This window comes from Haliaeetus albicilla, chromosome 4 (assembly GCF_947461875.1).
Source record: "Haliaeetus albicilla chromosome 4, bHalAlb1.1, whole genome shotgun sequence".
Taxonomy (NCBI): Eukaryota; Metazoa; Chordata; class Aves; order Accipitriformes; family Accipitridae; genus Haliaeetus; species Haliaeetus albicilla.
The window spans coordinates 25,090,119-25,104,028 of NC_091486.1; the positions used below are offsets into that span (position 1 = coordinate 25,090,119).

Sequence of the window (13,910 nt, forward strand, 5' to 3'; positions counted from 1 at the left end):
TCCAAGACAGCCTTTAGTCAACCCGCGTGTTTGAAACAACGCACAAGGCTGTGTTATCCTAGGCACGCTGCCCAACGCGGCCAACGAGGGATTCACCCGGGTCGGAGGCGACCTCAGCGTGCAGCCCTAAAGAAAGGGACCCTTGTAATGGTGCTCTGCAGAGGCTGTAGGGACAACCTCTCCACATAGGGACAACATACGTGGGGCAACAAGGACCTGATGGCTGTCTTCATTTTATTCCCTCGCCTGTTCCTCCTTGTGAATGTTTTGTGTTCACAAACTACTGTTCCTAATACATAGACCAAGATCTTCTCTCCGATGGGGCTGCTTTTTCCAGTGTCTCATTACTGCTGAGGTGATCACTCAGTGTCATGTGGCTTGTTCAGCAGCATGCGCTTTGCTGCACAGCATTCTCCCCAAAACTTCAGCCATCTTAAGCTCTAGGAGCTGTTAGTAGGGTGACCGGGCTAGTTCAGAAATTAAGGATTTCTGAGTATTGCCTCTAGCTCACTGTGTCCTGAATCAGAAAAAAAGCATTGCAATAAGTTGGAAAAAGTCCTGAAGAGCAGGACCCTTTCCACCAGCTTATCCTCACAACGCGGCACCGCTCAGCTCTCCGACCAGACAGGGTCATTTGTGGCTTGAGGGTGGCAGGCAGCCTGCGCAGAGAGGCAGGCGGAGGGCAGGAAGGGATGTCTCCCACACCCCACACCTGGTGACCCAGGGGCGGAAAGGCACGGGCTGGGCCTTGGACCCCCAGCTTGTTACCATGGGAAAATAACTTCAGTTCACGTTAGTGTCCCTGCCTTTTGCCTTTCCACCTATTGCTCCATTGATGTTTTTTTTGAGGCTGCTATGGGTCTGACCACTTGTTTCCTTTCTATAGCATGAAAGCAATTCTGCCATTTGAATCAAATTGACAGAATTTTGGAAAATATTTTTTTTTTCCCCTCTCTCCACTGTTTTCTAGCACAACAGGCCAAAAAGTATCAGGAATTAGTCTGAATGGTTTTTTTTGGACACTTGAGCTGTTGCAACTTTCAGCCAGCATGGAAAGAAGTCACAGGAACCAAATTTGGTGAGCGAGCCCTGGGATTTTGCTGGTGGTCTTCTGCTCACCTCAGTTGCCCATTGGCGTGCCATGGGTCCCCTTCACAGCAGCTGTTATAAGGAGAGGGACTTCTCTCTGCAAATCCTGGGGGTGGGATGAAAAGAGCCTGTTTGGAGCCACAGGTTACATCATGGGAGCTCTAGGACATCCCACGCCACATCCTTTCCATGCCCAGGGCACTAAATTAATAATGTTGTGACCTGCGTAATGCCGTTGCTGAAGCTGTGTTCATTCACCTTTCTCTTCTGACCAACAGGATGACATGAAGCTGTAGTCGAAAGCATTTTACTATAATGAAGGCATACAGAAAAGGATCAAGGCGCTGACACACTGTCAGATTATTCTACTTCTGAGTAGGCATAGGTTTAGAATTCAGTTGGCTTCAGCATTCAAATAGGCTTTTTTAACATAAAGTGTTTTCTTCATCACCATCAGCTAAGTCTTACTAAACCTGCAGTGAACTGTGACTGGTCTACTAAAGCCAGCATCTATAAAATAATATTAAAATAGCAACTACCTCTGAAGGGGAAATCTGAGGCATATAAGGTCCAGACATGTGGAATTCATTTAAAACACCATTTTCCAATCCTTCTCTCTTGTAAATATTGCAATATTCCTATAAGAATGTTGAAAAACTACAGTGCACAGAGATTAGTTCAGATTTCACATCAAAAGCCCAAACAAAATGTTAAGCGGCCTGGGCAGTCAGCAGGGAAAGAGCAACTACACAAGCAAGAGTGCATTAGTTTTTACAGCCCAGGTGTCGACATGAATTAGAGAGTAACATGAATACCTGTCATTAGAGCCACAATCAAAGACTGATCTGCCCCGAGTGTAGGAAAAACAAAACAAAACCCAGCCCCAGATCTTCATAATGTAAGGCAGCCTGCTCCGCCAAAGACAGTTCAGAAAAACGAATACCACCTCAGAGCCAGGTTACTGTCAATAAAAGCCTCAGTTCAGTGCGGTAAGCCCCATAAATCAGTTTTGTGAGAAAGAGGCAATGAGGTCTGGTAGAGATTTTAATTAAAAAGAAAAAAAATTTATTTTCCATTCCAAAAGTTAATTTTGGATGATTTGAGGCTGCAAAGTGCCGAGACTCCAAACCTCCACTAAAAGGGGTGGAGGTGGAGAGTCTGATTTTACTCTCAGAGTTCGCGGAAAGGCTCAGGCCAGTTTTCAGAGGGGGCTGGATGAGACCCATTGTACCTTATGACTTTGCTGAAAGTGTTTGAATTATTTGGGATGATCAGACTTGAAGATTAAGAAGACTGCATCCTGCAAAGTCCCTTGACGTTCTCTGGTGTGCAGGGATTTGCGCTGTAGCTCGGGGTTAGTCATTAAACCAAATCATTCGTGAGGCACTGAATCATATTTGCACATAAGTAATGAATTTGAGGAGTGTCACAGACAGCAATCAAAGTTGGTGTTGGCTCCCACAACACTATCTTTTGGATGCAGAAGGCTGCTGGAGCAAGGATCACAGCCACAGTCTGCACAGAGATGCCATCCCTTGTATTCAGCACTGCGGGCATCTTGCTTCATGAACGTGGGGAGAGCAACTGGCAAGATATACTGTCATCTGTCTCAAAGTACCGTGACCTACTGAAAAACTCCCTGTAACTTTCCCTCTGTGCCCTGCTCACAGACCACAAACTGAATAGAAACTCACATCAGACCTTACAAACTGACTAGATACTAAATGAGGACTCATTCTGCATATGACTTGTATCCTCTGTGTTCGCAAACTGTCTCTGACCTCCGATGCAAAAAGCTATATAATAACATTTGATCTGCCATTTAAATGCTTATTTCAGTAACATGATCAGGGAAAGTTAAGTTCTTTGTTGACTCTGCTGGGCTGTTACAAAACAATCACTTTTTTTATAATTCACATTCCCAAAGGAATTAAGGCTAGTTTGCAAATAAAGCAATGGAAAATTTTCACCTTACTGAGGTATAAATGAATATACACAAAATATACCATTACTTTGCATACTACAGAGTTTTTAGTATTTACTATGATTGGTATTTTATCATAGATCCTCCTCTGAGAATAGCTACCAAATGGAACTCTTTTTTACATGATTTATATAATAACTAGCTTACAGTAATTAAAAACGAGTACCAATTTCAAAGCCCAAAACCCCTGACATATGTGAAGCTGGGCAACGTACGCTGGGTATCTGCACATGCAGGGAGTTGGACGACAAAGTGTCCATTTGCACAAGCAATCAAAGCAACTCACAGCATCCGTTCTTGCTCGCTTGGAAGAGGGCCTCTGCCCTCTGAGGTTTGGCCTGCTGTGTAGTTCATAATGCGTCTCAGAAAGCTTTCAGATGGGCTGCTATGGTTTCAGTAATTATTTTTAAAGGTTCTCGGCAATATAAAAACAAATCTGTGGAAGAGATTTTAAAATCAGGATGGAAGTAATAAAGGGGAGGGAAAAGAGGAGGCAAAAAGTAATCTGAAACAGAGGGTCTGCTTCAGCAAACAACTCCTCCCCTCCCCAAACTCGAGGACTTCAATCACCCCTTCTTCATGTTGGAGCCAACCTTAGCTCACCCCAGACTGCTCGGATACCGTGGCCAAAAGGTGATCATCTTTTCAAAAGGGTCTACGAAACTGTAGAAACTGCATCCAAAGCAATAAAAACCAAAAAGCAAAATAAAACAAAAAAACCCCCAAGGTGAATTAAGGATAAGAGATTCATCTTAATCTTAAATATCCTACCGTACATATTTTGGTTTGAAATGGATTCACTGAGAAACATAAAGAAAAGCAACATTGTTACTGAAAACACATTATTTCACATGCAAATTTACAGGATCACCTAGTATCCTGGCAGTACTGGCAAATGATGTCTTGTTCCAATCCATATTAAAAACCAAGTCCAAGATGTTATGTTCCTGCACCACCAGATTATTTGCCTGGTTGGAATCCAGGAAGAAACTTCTGCAACTTACTTCAGAGAAATAGACAGAGGAAGCAATACATTACTGCTATTAAAAATTGTTCAATAAGACAACTAAAAAACTATCTTTAGATGGCTTGTACAAAACTAACAGACCAGATAACCATTAAGTAAAGTGGATTGAAGGTTGCCATCATCTCTATATTGTTTGGTTCTTTGTATCATGTATAAAATCTACTAAATCAGACCATCTTTTTCTCTATTTTAAAAAACACAGATATTATAACATATCCATATTAATCATGTTGAACCACCACCTTTATTACTACAGCAAGAAAAGCTTAATTTTAAAAGCCTAATTTTTTAATAAAAGTGAAACAATGTATCAGCTGTCCTTAGCTGATAGCAACTGCTCTAGTCTCACTCCAGACCTACAAAGTCTTCTACCAGAGGAAAATATGGTCCAAAAGTAGTAATGCGATCTGTATGATAAATGATGAGGGCTGCCATTTGAAGCTCTAGGGCTAAAGCAGACTACCAGCAGGGAAGACGAAGACTCGTCTTTTCCTCCCGCGATACTGAACCACTGAATCCACCACATGCCTTATTCTGAGCTGACCAGCACTTCCCCGCCTCCAAGACCCGTTACTGGATGAAACGAACTGCTACCTTATGGAAATACGTATAGCAACCCTGCAGAGGATTTCCTGCTCTAGACTCGCTGCTTAGGAAGAGCAGCTCCAGAGCAGATTAGTGGTTCGGTTACTGCCCTGCAGAAGGTCACCTCCAAGCCAGGGACCAACTGGAGGGATGGGTGGAGGAGCAAAGGCAGGAGGGGGCTTGGAGACACCCTCTCTCTCTGCCAGCCTGGAGATGAGTTCCAGATCATCCTCCTGAACTGAAGCCACGTGAGGGAGGTGGAACCGGTGGGCTGGGTTTAGAGACATCCCCAGGCAAGAAGCCTGATGCCCTGGTGGCTGCTACCTCAAGACTCCCATTCACAGCTGAAGTGGTGGAAGGACAGACATGAAACTCTGCCTCCTCTATTTGGATTTAGTTTGGCTCTTTACGAAGCAGTAAAAATCTAACCCACGGTGCACTGAATACCTCTCCAGGTGTAATAGGAGAGACCTTAGCTTTCAGCATCTGAGTTTACATGTGTGCAAGTCACCCGCGATGCTCATGCGCTGTTCCTATCACTGACAATTTCCATTTGGTCCAATCTGGAAAACATCCTGAGTAATACAAGGATGAATTTTTCTGTTAAGTGTTTCCAACGCTGCCTTTTGGCAAGAAAAAATGTCAAAAGTCACTTGGAAAAGAAAGGTACAGCTCAGAGATGTTTCAATTATTTCATAAGTAAGCTGCCAAAATGCAAAGAGTAAAATCCAGGCCATACTAATATTCTTCATATTTATACCATTATAAGCCAACCGGAGAACAGAGTATTGACCAGCCGCAATTACATTCTATTTCATTTACTGGAGTAGAGCTACAACAAAAATTCAACTCAAAATAGCTTTATAAAGCCATTTTTACAGAAATCTTGGAGTTTCATCTATTTTTGCAGCAGGGCTTGATATTTATGAAATACAGATATTTATAAAATATAGGTGAGAGAACATTGAAACAGAGGGTTCAGATTTTACACCTGGCACTTTAGCTGAAGACTGAGCATTGATATTGGGACTATGAAATTTGCACATATGCATCTGAGTACACAGTACACATCTGCAGCAGATGATGCCAACTTAAACACCTACAGTAAGGGCACACAGTTAAGCTGTCCATACCTCATCTAAGGTTTTCATTGTACAGTTGAAAGTCCTATAAGTAAAGATAGCTTCTGAAGATTTCATTTATGAAATACTCTTCTCTACTTGTTTTGGCAATTATCTAATAGATGGCAAGGTACAAGTGCTGTTTCGCATCAGTTCTTTGAAACTCAAAGCAATTCTAATGTTATATGAAAGACTAACTCAGTCTAGGAATTTAGATTCCCTGTTCCACCTGGAAAGGCACCAAAATTTGTGTATGCTGGTATACTACAGGATTTAATAATGTGTGGGTTTTTTGGGTGAAAAAAAAAAATAGAAGTGGGAAACTAATTTTATGTCCTGTCAAAGTTTGAGACATGAAGAGATTTCTATCTTAATCAGGAATTAAAAAAACCCAAACAACCAGTTTTGTTCTTAGAAGCGCAAATTTCAGCAGAGCCTACATTTGCTTTAGGTATTTTAAATTTCTTTTAAAAGATAATTATAGAATTTTCTGATTTCTGAAATCTAAATTTTGTGTCAAATTCACCTTTGATCTCAGGGAAAAAAATATGTTTTGATAAACCGATGGCTTTAATTAGAAAAGCTTTTCAATAAAAATGTCCTGAAAAACTATAACTGCGATCGTTAACTTTGATATCCAAACAGAAATTTTCCAACTTAGGTATCTAAATCCTATTGCTAGAGGCTTACGTTTTCATAGCTTCGCTAGTGTATTGACATGGCGCTGCTGACCCAGCACAGGTCTCTCTTACTGACTCCTGACTGCCTTGATCACCCCCTGCTCCCGGGAGGGACATGGGGTGAGTCGGAGCTACTAGAGCTAAGACTGGGAGGACACAGATGCAGTCAAGCAAGGGGGCCCAAAGTCCTGTGAAAGGGGACTAGTTTAAAAGCATGGCACAAATCAAACCAAAAGCAACCAAGGACAACAAAGTGAAAACGCCCTTCTGCTTTCCTCCACGTCTCTGATTACAGAGGTCTTTGCTCCAATTTATTTCTCTTTGGAAACAACTTTTTACAGCTGCACATGGCAAGTACATAGCGAGCGAAGAAGAGAAGCTGGAAAGAATGATTATTAATGGATTCTGCCAAAAAAATAGGCAGGGCCAAGTCTTTCGCGGCTTAGCACAAAAACTAGCCAATCTTCGCCTGCGCAGAGGCAGCATGTCCTGCGTTGCCTTCCTGAGAAGGAAAACAGTGCAGCCACATTGCCTACTGCAGCAACCCGGGCTGGACCCCGAGGAAACGTGCAGCACCCCCCACCTTCTACTTGTGAATCTGGTCAAGTCCACACACATTAAGAGAGAGCATTTGCCCAAGTCATTGTTAGTTAAACCCAAGCGATTCCATTCAGCTATCTGCATTTTATTTTAAATATTTATATCTCCAACCATTTTCCATGATCTTGGACAACCAAGTGTTTCCATGCAGCGAGTGTAGTCAAAGGCAACGTGTCATGTGGGTGCCTGCCCTGGAGGGCACAGGTTTACCGGGGGCTCAGGGGACTGTAGTGACATCACACATGAGGTCATATCTAGCTGACTGCCTAGGTCAGACCCGGGTGGATGTGCTAGGCAGGTGAATATGCTAAGAGGGACAAATCCACATCTTGCCTGAACTCAGTGGTAGCTGCAAGCCATTGCTTGGGGAGAGACAAGGTGCTCCGGGGTGGACAGAGGCTCCGGGTTCCTGCCAGGTTTTTGGAAGCAGTTCCCAGCCAGCACCGCACCTTCATGTTAGCTGGTAGCTCTGAGACAGCCTGCTCCACAGGCCGTGCAGGAGCTCATTGTGAGCCCAGGGAGCAGCTGGTTTTGGAGGTTATTTGCCTCCATGCAAGACAGCAGGTCTAGCTGAGCTGCTGCTGGTATTCCAAATGCAGCTTTTTGCATAAAAAGTAGTAGTTTGGTACTGTTTAATTAAAAAAAAAAAAAAAAAAAGTATGTATGGCATACCACTGCCACAAAAAAAAATACCCACAAAACCAGAAGCATCCACACACCATCATTCAACACTTGTATTTCCTCTTTAGAGCCTTCATCAGCAAGTCCTCTTACTCCACAGGACTGCTCAAATTTGTCCTTGCTAATACCAATCTACCAAAAGCTCAGAGGAGAAAACAAATTGGTCGCTGCAGGCAGGAGTGCTCAGTGCAGGTGCCCTGAAACAGCAGGTTTTGGAGGGTGGCAGCCAATCTCCCCTTTAATTTCTTTGTAATAAGAGTGGTTGTCACAGTTGTTAAACCCTAGCTAAAGTTAGCATCACATCTGCTGAATCCTGTAAATATGGCTGAAACCCTGATCAAACTGGCTGAACGGTTTGGCGAGCTTGCACGGGCAAAACCAAATTGGGTTTATTTTAAGTAAATTTGAAGACTAAGTTTAGCATATGGCAGACTGAAATACAGCTCCTAACATCTCTGCTTTCAAAACCAGAATTGGTAATTAAACGGAGAGCTAAGAACCACTTCAAATCTGAGGCCACAAGCTTCTAGATAAAAAGAAAACTTCCTAACTCAGAAAGCTGTTGTATCTGGATCAAACCCACAGCTGAAAGGAAGCTTTGTGTTGGTTTTATCGGGTCATAAGACAGACGTTATTACTCTCAAGAAGTCTACTTTCTCTCTTAAACTGCAGTCCTGATGACGGGCAGTCCCCAACAAGTGCTATTGCAAGGATCACCGTTTTCTTTTGTACCCGCCAAGGCTCTTATAAGCAGGCTGGCTCGCAGAGGGCTGGGTTGTATGTGGTGCTGGTCCAGGCACCACCACGCAGAGAAAAAGCTCCACTTCTGCATAGAAGTGGTACAGCAGCACCAGGGCTGCAGTGTGAACAAAGCCTGAACTCTGCAGCCAGACGCTGCTTCAGGCGAGCCCTGATCCATCAGAACTGGCTATTAGGAAACACTGTTCAATGCAGACCAAACTGGTTTTGCACAGCCAGTGGGAATTTGCAGTTTGCCATTAGTACCAGCATTTTCAGATCCGTGATAAAAATGAGCTGTTTTCTGCCTTCCCGCAACTCTTCGCCTGAGAAAGCAGCACAGCCTGCCTTTTCAGGTCTCCCTCTTACACCGGGAGCTGACCTGGTAGTTACGTTGCCAGCTGCTAGTGATAACAACCAATACTTTCCCACAGTGCACAGTATAAAGCACTCGTTTTATCCATTGACTCCTAAATTAGAAGAGCAAAATTTCCTCAGGAAACTCAGAAACAGCATGTCACCTTCCTTCCCTGAAAAGCGCAGTATGGGATACACTGTACCATACATATGGAAGTGTTTATTGCCTGTAAAATAACTACTCAGCTTTCATCAATAACCAGAAAAATTTAGTCACTGTCAACAAGGAGACTCAAGTACAGAACAACAGACAGCAGGGCTGGAAGAGGGCATCTACCCTTCCCCTGAATCACTATCGATTATATCATTCCTGGCAGGTATTTATCTCTTCTCTCCCTAAAAATCTCCAGTGATGGAAATTCTGCAGTATCCCTCAGTCATCTACTTCATTAGCCTTACAGCTAATGAAGCTTTCCCCAGTACCTAATCTAAACCTTATTTGCTATTTCTCATTCTATGTATAACTGATGTGCAGAATAATTTATTCCTTTCCTCTTCATGGCTATTTGAAAACTGTTTACATGCCTGTTTGATCTTCTCTTCTTTAGGCTAAGCAATTGTATTTTCTCCAGTCTTCCTTCATGGGCTGTATTTCTTCTGCCTCTCGTCATTACTGCTGTTCCCAGGATGTTCCATAATCCCATATCGTATTTGAAATCGGTGAGAGTGACACAATTCACCATCTTTGTCTCAGTATTGCATTGTATGTTCTTTTGAGCATCCAATTTACTAATTTGAAATAAAATATAAATGCCAATTTAAAAATACTCATATTTTCCCTATATGCATGTCTCCCTCCTTCAAACAGGCCATCCTTTCTAACCCGCAGCATTCAAACAGGTGTGTTTGGCTACTGATCACACAGCAGTGCCATCTTTTTTGGTCCTCTAATGTGGAATAACTCTCCAAATATTAGGTTTGCACCAGTCCTCATCCTGGCAGCAGTTCATCAGGCTTATGAATCGTAGAGCCACAAATGAAGCGAGACACTTGTCTGCTCCTAAGGCTAACTCTTCCCTCTCACATGTCCCAAGTCTGGCACCCAGATTTCTCCAGACTGTGGTTTCCAAAGCAAGCACACTGCTGAAACTACACCAAAGCATCAACCCACATGAACCAGCAATAGACCCTAACAAGAAGAAGCCCAGAATTGCTTATGTCTACAGAGAACCAAAATCCCAAGCACCTCTGGCACCCCCCCGGCATCATACCTGGCCCACTACTCACAAAGAAGCCACAGTCAGGGCTTACAACACAGTGCATTTGAGACATGAAATAATATTTGATCTGCTGGACTGCACCAGCTCTAGGTCAGCACGTTGCAGCCTATCTGAAGCACATGCTTTCTGCTTGAGCCTCTGCTGCAATGAAAAGAAAATTAAAAAGTAAACTCGCTGTTATTTCTTTCTTTCTGATTCACTATGTGTCTCAGTGGACCTTTTAATACTGTTTCTGTTCATTAGCACCAAACTCTGAACATTGCAGCCTTCACCATGCAGTTTTCAAGTGCAACATCATTTGCTTTGAGTCAGGACAACTATGAATTCGCAGTACCTGGTCAAATCCTATCTTAGGTCTCCTGACTTACTTGTGAAGTCTTAAATCCCTCTAGTGTTAGCCCTGTCCTACTGGAATGAAAAAAACCCAAAATACTGCATGTGTTAAAAGCTTGTGGATTTGGCAGAAATGTAACCTAAGGCACCTAAATCTGACATTAGGAAAGGTGTGCCACATCAGAGCATGTCAGTAAACTGGCATTGCCATTAATCCTGCTCCGGAGAAGAATAACTCCTATATTGTCACACTGCAAATCGAGACAAGAGATGGCTCTATGCCTTCTAACTGTTACAGGCCAGGGATGACACACACCAGAGACGCGTTTCCCTGTGCTGCTGCTCACACAGTGACTCTTCCCCACTCCCATCCCTCTCCCAGTGCAAACCCCATGGGCTCTGTACCTCGTCACCAGCAGGAGAGATGCTTGCACAGAAAAGGAGGCCTGGCAAGTTCAGTCCAGAATACACTTGCTGAAGTTAATTAGATTGCAATAACATTTCCCAGGTTGCACATTCCTGCAAGGAAGGAAAAAAAAAAAGAACTATTAATTGCAAAACCGAAACGTTGTGGACCACAGAGCCTGGGTATGTATCTATTATGCATTTCCTTGCGTAAGTAGAAATTCTGCGTGAGAAACTGGCAGCGTGTAAAGAGAAGCCTGCCTCCCTCTAAAGAGGAATCAGAACAGGAAAACACACTGACTGTGCTCTCCATATCAGTCCCTGACGCAAAAGGGCCCAATTTGTTCTCAAACAAATTTAAGATAATTCCCCCAACTTCAGCATAGCATAGTAAAAGCCAATATAAATGGTGAAATGAAAGCAGAAAAACCTAAAAACCTGTGTGGATGGATGTGGCAGTAAGACTGAACAGAGTTATCCACTGCTACAGTTGCTCCTCTTAAAAGAGCCATGGTTCACCGACCAGCTTTGTAGTAAGGAGGTTTCTATAGTTTAGGCTACAGAAAAATGCATGCAAAAGCTGAAACAAATCAACTAAACAAAAGTAAAACCAACCTCCTTCAACCTCTAGATGGTTTTAACAGCTAATTACAGAAATGATTTGCAGAACTTGCATTCAAGTGGGGGGGTGGGGGTGGAAGGGGAAGGGAATGGCCAGCAAGACATGACAGAGATGTGCTGCAAATAATGTCCCAGCAAAAGATACCCTTGTCCACTTGATGTATTTAATATTAAAACAACAAAATGTCTTTAACAATCCAGTCAATTTGAAATAAAATATAAGAACAGTAACCATTCAACATTTTAAGGATTTACTTCTATTTAGAGATCAAAGTCTCGGGATTCCAATCGCTCCCTGGTATGAAACCTTTGCATATACTATGTGGTGAAATGAAACCCACAAGGGGATCCTCCTATAAACTCTCTGAAGCTGGCCCCATGCACTTCAGGTTTGCATTAGTTGGTGTTGCACATCTTAACTCCTATTTTTTCCCTTGCAGAGAGTAGGACAACCCTGTGCTATGAATCCAAGTGCACAGTGGACACAAAGTCAACAGAGCAATGCAGCTGAGTAGGTTTTGGGGAGCAAACTGGCCAGCGATTAAAGTGGCATTCTAAGTGGTTTATTCTGTTTGTTTGCAGAATTAAGGATGCTTAAAAGTTGCTTTCATCTAACTTTGAAGCGCTCTCAAACTTAGACACTTTTATACAAAGACTGCCCAAGGGAAAGAAACCAAAATAAATAATCAAAAAAAATCATACAGAAAAATTAATTTTTGTTCCATAGATGCTATGGATATGTGCAAACACATACACACAGTCTCCCTTCCTTCTGAAGTTCAGTAAAAGAGGAGGGTTTTTTCCTGAGCACAGAATTTGTCCCCATCTGGTTCCATTTTTTACTATTTTCTTTTTTTGGTTTCCTTCTCTTTCATTCCAATCCATATTTATTTCCTTTTGTTTAGTCTGTACTCTTTATTCCCTTTCCTCTTTTTGCAGATTTCCTTTTTAGTTTGTTAGGGAAAGAAACATTCTTTCCCTGGTTTTCATAACGCAAGCTGGTCGAATGGGCCCGTTCAGAAATTCCCGCCCTCCTACACCCTCTCCCGCTCTTTCCCTCCTCTTTCAGTCCTGGTTGCCTGTGCTCACTCCTGGTAGCAGAGTAAAAGCGTTAGGCTTTATTTATTTAGGAAAGTGTGTCAGTTTATTTTTTAATTCAATTTCAAATACCTGGCACAAACCACTGCATGGAGGCTCAAATATATTATTTACGAGCCATTATATTTAGCTTAAAACAACTCCTGATCTATTTGAGATGAGCTGCTATAAGGCAGGATTAGGCTGAATTGAAAATGTCTGCAGCGGGATTTTACTAAATTGCTTTTAAATCATGTTCTTACTTAAACAGTTTCACAGTGCTCTGGTGAAGGCTATAAACCCCAATAAAGCAGAAAGGCTGATTTTGGGCAGGACTTTGGCTCTCTTTGCAAAACTTGCCAGTTTTACAGAAGCAGAGGAGGCCAGCTAAGGCCAGAGACTTCTGCATGTAAAACTCCAAAGCTCGAAACGCGAGAGCAAGCTCTGCAAGGCTGCAGAGTGTGAGAGCCACAGAGCTGTTAACTGCTCAGAAACAGGGCCCTGCTATTCCCAAATTGCTGAGACCCTCAGCACCCTGCAGCAGAGCCAGACCCTGCATCCACCTCCCGGGCAGCAGGAGGTGAGGACTTCCCCACTCGTGCAGGCTGGTCCTGCCTGAGCCCCTGCGGTCATTTCATGTAGATGTTTTTACGCTGAGATCAGGATGAAGGCACCAGGCGGTATGAAGAGGGTAAAGAGCAGTGCAACTCAGTCTGTTTTTCTACAGAATCAGAGAAATATTTTTTAAAAAGATTTGAGAAGAAGTATGGACAGTTTTAGGAATATTTGCCTGACACTCAAACCTCTGATTTTTAATGTCTGGCACGCCATTGGTGCAGCACCCCCAACAGCTGCATTTTGTGCTAGATCACTGCCATTACCACTGTCCAAGCCCCTCCGCCTCACGAGCTGTGACCTTGCCTAGCGAGCAAGGGAGTCTCTGCACAGAGCAAGCACCTTTGCCTTCAGCCGCCACTACCTGAGCAGGCTGCAGAGCGTCACCTCCTCTTCCCCCCACGCTCTCCCAGCACCACGTGCGCCCCACGCTGGGATTTAGTTTTAGTTCAGATTCTGTGCAGAACTACTACTATATTCTACATTTTATCATTATTTTCTTTGTAACTTTCACTCCAACTTTGCATTCAATACTTTTAATTAATCACAATTGCCTAGTAATATTTAAAAGTAATGAATGTATTTTTGCACAGGAATACAAAATGCACGTCCCATTAAACAGCCTCCCCTTGAGAGCTCCCAAGTTTTTCAGCACCAAACCAGTGCCATTTCATTCCTGATACGGTACGTTCCCAAGCCAAAACCCTCCAGCACAGA

At 43.0% G+C, this 13,910-nt stretch overlaps 1 protein-coding gene across 6 annotated transcripts in view; it reads right to left on the reverse strand.

The window, feature by feature from the left end:
• The window catches only part of WIPF1 (WAS/WASL interacting protein family member 1), a 58,558-nt gene that overhangs the window by 25,609 nt on the left and 19,039 nt on the right, over positions 1-13,910 (reverse strand). For 2 of the 6 annotated variants that reach the window (XM_069781467.1, XM_069781468.1), the window contains exon 2: positions 10,881-10,994. The exons of 2 other annotated variants lie outside the window; for them this stretch is intronic. The gene's annotated coding sequence lies outside the window, so the exon portion shown is untranslated. Of the gene's footprint in view, positions 1-1,119; positions 1,334-3,359; positions 3,510-10,880; positions 10,995-13,910 lie in introns of those variants that run through there. 2 more of the 6 variants (XM_069781469.1, XM_069781470.1) reach the window with 2 other exon arrangements.